The sequence below is a fragment of the Camellia sinensis genome, chromosome 9, assembly GCF_055761805.1.
Source record: "Camellia sinensis isolate YWXY chromosome 9, ASM5576180v1, whole genome shotgun sequence".
Lineage (NCBI taxonomy): Eukaryota > Viridiplantae > Streptophyta > Magnoliopsida > Ericales > Theaceae > Camellia > Camellia sinensis.
In genome coordinates, this window is record NC_138969.1 from 124,097,550 (window position 1) to 124,107,301 (window position 9,752).

The following is a 9,752-nucleotide window of genomic DNA, read 5'->3' on the forward strand; positions in this document are numbered from 1 at the left end:
AAAATATATAAAAAAATTAATATATAAATATTAAATACAAATCAACTTTTTGGCCTATCAATGTACTGACATCAGGCCAGCTTCAATGAAAGGAAAAAAAAATTACATGTGTACATTCACTAAATTGGATGGTAAAGTTAGGCCCGTAAAGGCCACCATGGGTCCCGTTTTGATAATCTGAACCGTTCAAGATGTAGAACTCGTCTAGTACTATATGTCTATAAAAAAATCATATCTATCGGATATCACTAACTATATGATCAAATTAGTTTTATATAAAAATGGATGGTGTTATAGTTAACAATTGACAAAAAAAACTAACACCATCAGATAGCTATCGATATCCAATCAACGTGATTTTTTACAAGTATATATTTCTCAACGAGTTTTACACATTGAACGGTTCCAATTAGAAAAAGGGACCCGTGGTGGCTCCCACGGACCGAACAACACCGTCCAATCATAACCTTTAAAGAAGACAATCTTTTCCCATGTATTCACCAAGCCGCTGCACTGCCCATCCATATGGCGTACTACACTATTTTCTCCTACACATTTCTTTATATAATTTTTTAATACATATTTTTTCATAAAAAGTCAAAAAATTAACCTAAACATCCATATTTTTTTCCTCAATTTTTTAATCTAAAAAATAAAAATTATACTTATTTAAGACATCTCAAACAACTTCTTTTATCTTATATTTTAATAAAATAATTAAAATAACTTATTTGCAAAGGGGGTTTACTGCACCAAATAATTTTTCTTTCCATAGTGTTTAATGGGTCACGTTGTCTTCTTTTAACGGACAGACAGTGTTAGGTCAGCTACCTACTTTGGCTATACAAGAAAATTACAAATAAAACTATTGAATTAATAATTGTAAAACAACTATACATTTTAGTGTGAATTTGAAATTAGCAAGAAAGTCGTGTTTTTTTCTCGAATTTTGTTGTCTTCAGTATTTTTTTAAAAATTTTGTTAAAAAAATTTACTTTTCAAATTCTTTTAGTGTAGAAAAGTTGAAAAAAAATAAATTTTTTTGAAAAAATTCAAAAATAGTTACCAAAAAACAAGTCAATAAAACTCAATTTTTAAAGCTTTTTTTAGTCTTTAATAAAAATAAAAATAAAAATAAAAATCTAATCCTTCTAGTCAAGTAAAACTTAAGAGAAATTCTAATATACATAATTTCAAAAATGTGTACTATATACACCTCTAGTTATACTATTTTCTTTGTTAGTTATGATCAATTTTCTTATTTAGTTGTAATTCATGAGTTCCTTTATTATATTTCAAGTTGTATTTAGTTATGATTTTTTTTTTAAGTTATGATTCAAAATTTAAATTATGTCATTTTTTTTTTAAAGGTACATATGACACATACACATTTTAAAAGGTGAGCACCATAGTATTTTCCAAACCTTAAGGTGTTGAGCTTTTTGGGGAAAAAAAAAATTAATCACTAAAAAAAAAAAAAAAATCAACAAAGAATCACTAATCAATCTAAGGCCTCGTTTGGGAACAGGCTATTTTGTAACTTTTTGGCTAAAATATGAGGTGAAAAAAACTAGTATGTTTGGGATAACTTTTTAACTTTTTACGAAAAGATGTGCAAAAAGTAGAGAGAAAAAAGAATCTTTAACTTTTTTATATAAGTTGTTAGCTTTTTTATTTTTTTAATAACTTTTTGACTTTTAGGCTAAAATAACCACTTGCCAAACAAGGCCTAAGCAACACTCAACAAATTAGAAACTTATATATTGTATTCCAACTTCTAAGGTCATGTTTGTTTGGGCGGACTGGATTAGCATTCCCATGACTAATAGTCCTACGACTACGAATTCGTTGGATTATCTATCCTATCTTAACTAATAGTAAGTTTAAAATAATTAGTCCGTACTTCAATTGTTTAACCAAACATCGGATTAATAATTTTATTGGATTATTAGTCCAATCCGAAGCTCATGTCCACCCAAACAAACATGGCCTAAGTGTATTAATTAACAAATTTAAAATAATTATATATATTTTTATAGGTACTTTTATTTTTAAAAAAATGTCCTATTTTTTCAAATTTAATAAAGTTTAATCGTGAATATTAATATATCATGTGTTAAGGGTTAATAAACAATATATTTTGTCTTATATCTTTTTTTTTTTAAGGTCTAAACATTTTGTCTTCTATCTATTGATTGGTAACACATTTCTAAAATTTAATATTTAAATTTAGTAACGTTACTGCTGTCAGAAAGATATTAAATATTAACCTAGTTGGTACTACTCTCCCTATTCATTGAAAGAGTAATACTAAAAACTTACCTTGCTCATGTACTGCTTGCAATTGGACCTAAAATAGGAAAAAATGTAACCAATTTTTTTTTACTTTTTTATTTTAGAAATTAAAAGAAGGGTTAGGTTTCTCTCCAATCCGTAATTAGATTGAAGCATATTTTTAGGACCGTGAGGTCTCACCACGGGTTCCGTTTCAATAATTCAAAACCATCAATAAGTAGAACTCGTCAAGTATTTTATCCCTATAAAATATCATGTTGATCAAATATCAATAGTTACTTGATTAGATCAGATTTCTATCAATAGTCTATATAATTTTCAAAATAAATTGTTGATAAAAATCTAATCCAATCAAATAGCTATCGATATCCGATCAACGTAATTTTTTGCAAAGATAAAGTACTTGACGAACTCTATACATTGACGGTTCAAATCATCTAAACAAAACCCATGTTGGGCCCCATAGGCCTAACAGCGTTGTCCAATCCATTTATGGACTGGAGACAAGCTGCCCTCTTAAAAGAATAATGGATTGTTTTGAAAAATGGGTTAAAAATTAATTTTTTGAATATTTTTGAAAAATCATATAAAAAAATAGAGAGGTGATGAGAACCAAAACAGTAAGCTAGCTTTTAACCTCTTCCCAACAGAAAAAGCTTTTAATTTTTTGCAAAAGAATTCTTAAAAATTCAGAAAACAATTTAAGAGGAAAAATATGATAATGAAGTTTTGTAACAATTTGCTGAATTTGTTTTCATATTTTTGTTTTTTCATGTTTATGAGAACTGAAAATAAAACTATAAATACATCCTAATTATCGAGTGCTTTCAAAACCAGGAATTTCAAATGTTTAATAACTAAATTAGATGTTTTAAGATGTTGACATAACTTGTTACTAAATTAGATGTTTTAAGATGTTGACATAACTTGTTAGCAAACAAATAAATAAAGGACAAGTACTTAACCAACCATCATAATCATATTTACATATACACAAAAATAAATAGATAAATAAAGAGAATAAGCTTTTCTTTCATTAGTGATCCAACTGGAGAGGTGTGTGCCTTTTAGTTTGTGATCTATACCGTTCATTATGTGAGATTTATTGAATATATTATTTATACAAAAAAAATTAGATTGATCGGACATAATAAATGGACAATCTATTCTTAAAATCATTTTGTTCCCATCTTTGTAAAATAAATATGATCCAATTATATGGTTATCAATATCTAATTAATTTAATGTTTTTTACATAAACAATTTGGAAAACTCATCAATAGACATATGTACCCCTGTTATGTATTTTTGTGGGATCTGTTAGGCATTTTTATGGCAAATGTTATATGTTTTCTTGATAAATTTATGACAATTTATGATTCAAAAATAAAATTACGTATTTTTTTGATAATCTTACACATTTTGTTTATACATTACCACAAAAATGAGTACTATTACAACAAAATGAGTAACTTCATTTCTGAATCATAAATTATCATAATTCTATTAAAAATATATAACATTTATTATAAAAACATGTAATATATATTACAAAAATACGTAACAATGATAACTTCCCAAACAATCTATTTAGCAGACCCTAAAAACAAATGATTTGGATCCTCAACATATGCCCAAAGTCAGCCACGAGGCCCAAATATCTCTCCTGTTAAATCACCAATTAAATAAGCGAAAAAAAATGAAAAAAAAAAAAATCATAGTGTGGACTCGCATATCAAGACAGCAACCCTTAGGTAGTGTTTATTGGAATTGTTTGGTTGAACTATAAATATAATGACAAATCAATTGCAATGAAATCATCTTTCATTATGTTAAGAGAATTATCATTTTATAAGAAAGTTTAAAGAATTATTATTTCATTTAATTTTGAGCTAGTTTAGAAAGATGGTTGAAAGTCATTTTTTAATTTTTAACTCATTTTTAGTCACATTATTTCTCATATTTTTTATACGTTTCTTCAAAAAAAAAAATTAAAAAATTAATTTTTAACCATCTTCTTAAAAAATCAAATAGTAATTCCAATCTCACTAATGTTTACTTGGATTTTAGTTTCAAATATCAAAATAAAAAGAAAAACTTAAAAGGGAAAATAACATATTAGTTGAAAGATGAACAAAAAAAAAAAAAAAAAACTTTCAGATTTATAGTGAAGTTTCTAAATTTTAATTATTAAAATCATAAATTTTTTTATATATTTATAATTACTTTTTCAAAATTGGCCTGATTTGTAATTTTCCCTACGTTGAATGGCTACAGGAAGAGCCTATGTTTCATTCCAACCCCACAAATTACACTGTCACATCTAACATTACAGGAACAAACACAACAGTCAGGGCATCACGTCTAATTATTACATTTTTTATTATTCAGTCGGTTTGACTTTCAATTTTTTAAATTTAATTTTTTTAAATTTGATGTTTTATTTTTTGTATTTTTTTATTTTTAGTGCATAGTTTTCAAATTTTAAATATATTTTTTTATTTTTTTAAATGCACCTTATTTAAATATATCTAAATAGTAAGATATTATGAAAAAAATATTTTAAAAAATTATTAAATACACAAAAATATGAAAAATTTACTGAATTCTCATTTTTTTTTGTATTTTTGATATTTAGTAAATTTTTTAAAGATTTTTTTCACAAATATTATATCTTTAAGTATATTTATGTTAGGTGTGTCTAAAAATTAAAAAAATTACTTAAAATATTAAAAAAATTAATGAAAACAAAAAATGAAAAAATCAAATTTTCTAAAAAATAAATTTTAAAAACTGAAACCAAATAGATTAGTTTTAGAAAACAAAAAACAATTTTTGTAAGCAAAGGAGTCTATATTCTTCCATTCTCAGGTGTAACCCTTTCAATCCCAATCGTCCTTTCTTGTTACATACATTTGTGTAGAAGATGCCATCAACTACAGTGTATCTTATTTTTATTTTTTATTTTTACAAAGAATCTATTTTATGATAGGATTATAGTAGATCCATTCATGCAAAATAAATCCAAAAAATTGTAAACACCTACAAATTACATATATTAATCAAGATCGAATACAATATCAACAGGAAATTGAATCTAAGATATTTACAAATAGCAGCATAAGATACGATAAGCATATAGAATTAGTTGACCCCATCAAATTGAATAAAACAAACTAGATAATTATAACGTGTTTAAAATTTTTAGCGGCATTTTTCATGTGACCCCATCAAAGTAATAAAAATTATAAAAGATAAGATTTTAGAGTGAATCTTATATTTTTGTTTACCATTTGAGATCAATATTATTTTATCTTCACGATTTGGGGTCAAATCTAGAATACAAACACAAATACAATTTATGATTTGGTTTTTCCAAATCGATAGAAATTGATTCAACTTGAAGTTAAATATTTTTATGAAATTATTCAGTAGAGTTTGGTTTGATTCAATTTATGAGACAAAAAGAAAATGAATAATCTCATCAGAAAAAACTTCCTAAGTCTACTAAAAGAAGCACTTTTACCAAGTACTTGTCCATGAGATGATCAAATAATTAAAAAATAAAAAATAAAAAAAAGGGGCACATAAAGAGTGAGTTGTCTAGTAGATGTCACACCACATACCTGAGTTCAGATGATCACTAGAAGCTTGAGCACCATCTTCTTCAATGTTCACTTGAAATTTTTATTTTATGTTTTTGTAAATTCAAAATGGAGAAGAAAAAAAAGACTAAAAGTGAGGGAAAAAGAGGGGAGAGATTGCATGGGTGATTCCAAACACAATGAAAGTAACATTTAGACATCTCTAATAGACAACACAGCATTCACTGAGTCTTGGTTGTCAAGAAACTAGTGAGACCAAAAACAAAACAGAAAGAGCTTTGTTGGCATTTGTATAATAAGACAACAATGTTACATTGAATTAGTTTTAGGTTGTATTTAAAATTTAAATTCAAGTCCGAATTTTGGACAAAAAGAAAAAAGAAAGGGAATTTATTTTAAATTTTTTTTTTTTGTTTTTGCCACTTTTTTCTTTCTTTTTCAATTTTTTTTTTTTTTTTGGACAAATTCTTACATAAATCCTAATTCAAATACAATTTTTTTTTTTTTTTTTAAAAAAGTTTAAGAAGATGGTGGTGATTAATTAGTTTCATTTGAGAAGATCTAAAATAGTTTATTTTTTGACTTTTTAACTATTTTAACTTAGCTTTTTTTAGTCTCATTTAATTTTTATTTTTGACTTTTATAAAAGAGAAAATATAATAATTATAATAACTTATGTAATCAATTTTATCTTTTATACTTTTTTTTTTTTTTTTTTTAATTAAAAAGTCAAAATCAAACATAACTTTAGTTATTAAAGATTCTTTAAAATGCAGATAAAGTCTATTATCTTCTATTTGCAATGAATACTCTGGGACCCACTCATTGGGGGATCCTTTTCTAATTATTATGAAATAAAAATAAAGAAAGAAAAAAGAATGAGTCACTGTTATATTAATAAATTGAAAATTATTCTGTAACAAAAAAAATTGAAAATTATTTAGACATTTTAATGGCATTTTTACTTATAATGATAAAATACTGAATTTTTTAAGGATAATTCATGCAGGTAGTTCATGTATTTTAGTTCTCATTTTATTTTATTTTAATTTTTATAATTTTAATTAGTTCGATTTCGATCTTAAAATTTAAATTTTATATTAATTTAATCTAATAAAAAACCAAGATAACAAAAATCATGCACGTGAATGGCACATGTGTGTTTTAAGTGTAAAATTGACCATTCATCCATAACCCATTTAACTTGGTGAGTTATTATGTGTTAATTCACTCAAATCTATATAGAAAGCAAAAAATATATATATATATATATATATATGGGCAAGCACAAAAAAATAATCGATTCGATTATTGATTTATTCTAAAATAGAACTAATTCGAGATGAGTTGTTTGGCAATCCAATAAATACACTTATTTACTGTCATATGATTCTTTAATATTTTTACTTATTCTTTTATAAAAATTTAAAAAATTATTAAAATAAGCAAACTTCAAATCATTTAGTGATCCTTAATTATTCTTAAAAGAATCTAAGATCTCGTTTGGTATGTACCTATTTTAGTTTAAAAATCAAAAAAATATTAAAAAAATTAAAAAGTCTATAACCTATACTAAAATATCAAATATTCTTTTTTTTTCTTACTTTTTTACACATATTTTCATAAAAAATCAAAAAGTTATTTCAAACATATTAATTTTTTTTTATCTCATATTTTATCTAAAAAGTCAAAAATTACTAAACTTTTGTTTGGGATGTGGGTTTACTTTTTAACTTTTTGACTATTTTAGCCTAGGGTTAAAAAACCCCATTTGTGATAGACTTTTTGATTTTTTTGATTTTTTGTGAGAGAAAAAATGAAATGATTATGATTTAGATGTGATATTTTACCTTATTAACTTAAAAATTTATTTTATTTTTTTTAACTAAAATAAATTTAATTTAATCCAAATCTTCATGACAAACATAATTTAAAATAATTTATTACCAAACGAAGCCAAAGTGATCCTTATTGGGTGCTGATGTGTCTTCAAGTTGAAGGTGTCCCCCCATCCCATGACCGCTAACATATAAGTCATAAAGCATAGGCATGAGTGCTTTTGGACCATTAACTATCACTGTCAAGTGTCACTTCTTGTCGTACCATTTTTCCTCTCCTGAATAATGACTAATTAAGATGATGGATATGATATGTTCATACTTTCATGAAGATGGCTTTTGATTAGATTACTACTATGATTTCATGTTAGACATGTAATTGAATGATATTTATGTACCAATAAATAAATGGAAAGTGTTGTGCAAGTTAGGAGTTGTTTGAAATATTTTAATTAAGTGTATTTTTTATTTTTTTAGATTTAAAAGTTATAAAAAAAAATATAGATGTTTTGATTAATTTTTTGACTTTTTATGAAAAAATATGTATTAAAAAATTATATAAAGAAATGTGTAGGAGAAGATTAGAGATGTGTGGGCCACAACCGTACAATCTGCACAGTCGAAATAATAGTAAGAAATTATTGGTTACTTTTCGAGCATTGCACTGGACGGTTTTGTTCAGCCCGTGGGGATCTTCTCGGGTCCCATTTTGATAATCTGAACCGTTCAATGTGTAGAACTCATCGAGTACTGTATGCCTTTACAAAACCACGTTGATCAGATATTTTTTTTTCAATCGTTAATTATAATACAATCCATTTTTTTATACAAAACTGATTTGATCATGTAGTTATCGACATCCGATCAATTTGATTTTTTACAGATATATAGTACTCCATGAGTTCTACACATTGAAAAGTTCAGATTATTAAAACGGGACCCGTGATGGGCTCCCACAGGCCGAACAGCAGTGTGTGAAAATTATACCCAAACTGTGCAATAGTATTCAACAAACGCTGCATAGCACCAGATTTTTCATGATTGCTGGGTTGTATGGATGTGTGGAAAATTAATTTTTTAATACATTTTTTTTGGTGAATAGTGATAATTTTTTAACTTTTTGAGTAACTTTTTAACTTTTTGAGGAAATGCCAAACTTGACCTTTATTTTGAGACACTGATTGAATTAATTTTTTTTTTTAACAAAAAAAATTCTTCTATTAGATATTATAACATTAAGGGGTTTTAGTCCTGAGATAACAAGTTGTCGGCCAGATTTAACTCAATCAATAAGAAGAAACCTACTATCAAAACACTCAATAGATTTCATTCACGTTCTAAAAAATGGGCCAAGTATTAATCGAAGTATAGCGCAGTGTCTCTGTAGAGACAGTGCACCCCCAGAATTCGATTATGACTCACTTATATGGAACGTAATGCATTGTCACGTGACCACCACCCCTAATGCTTGATTAAATTAATTTAAACCTTTCAATATTTTAAATACTTATTACAACTTATTTATGGGTAAATTACATTTACCTCCCTTCAGGTTTCTGACAAATACAGGGACCTCCCCTGTGGTTTAAATAATTACAGTAACCTCCCCTACTTTACCTGACAATGTCAAGATTCCCCCAAACCGTGACTGCCGTTAAAAGATCTAACAGATAATGCTGATGTCACTCATTATAGATTATGAAATGTCAAAAATGCCCTCACTACCTTCTAATTCATCCAAGTTCTACAACTTCATTGCCTTCTAATTTACCTTCAACTCCAGCAGCACCATTCACCATTGCAACACCTCCCACAAAATCAGAAATATACATAAAGGTATATATATGTGTGTGTGTGATGTATATTGATTCAATTCTCTAATTTTTTTCATTCAAACAAACATATATATATATATATAAATACATAAAGATATATATATATATATATATATATTAAAACAATTGAACATATATATATAGATTTTTCCATTCAATCACATATATTGGCTACGATC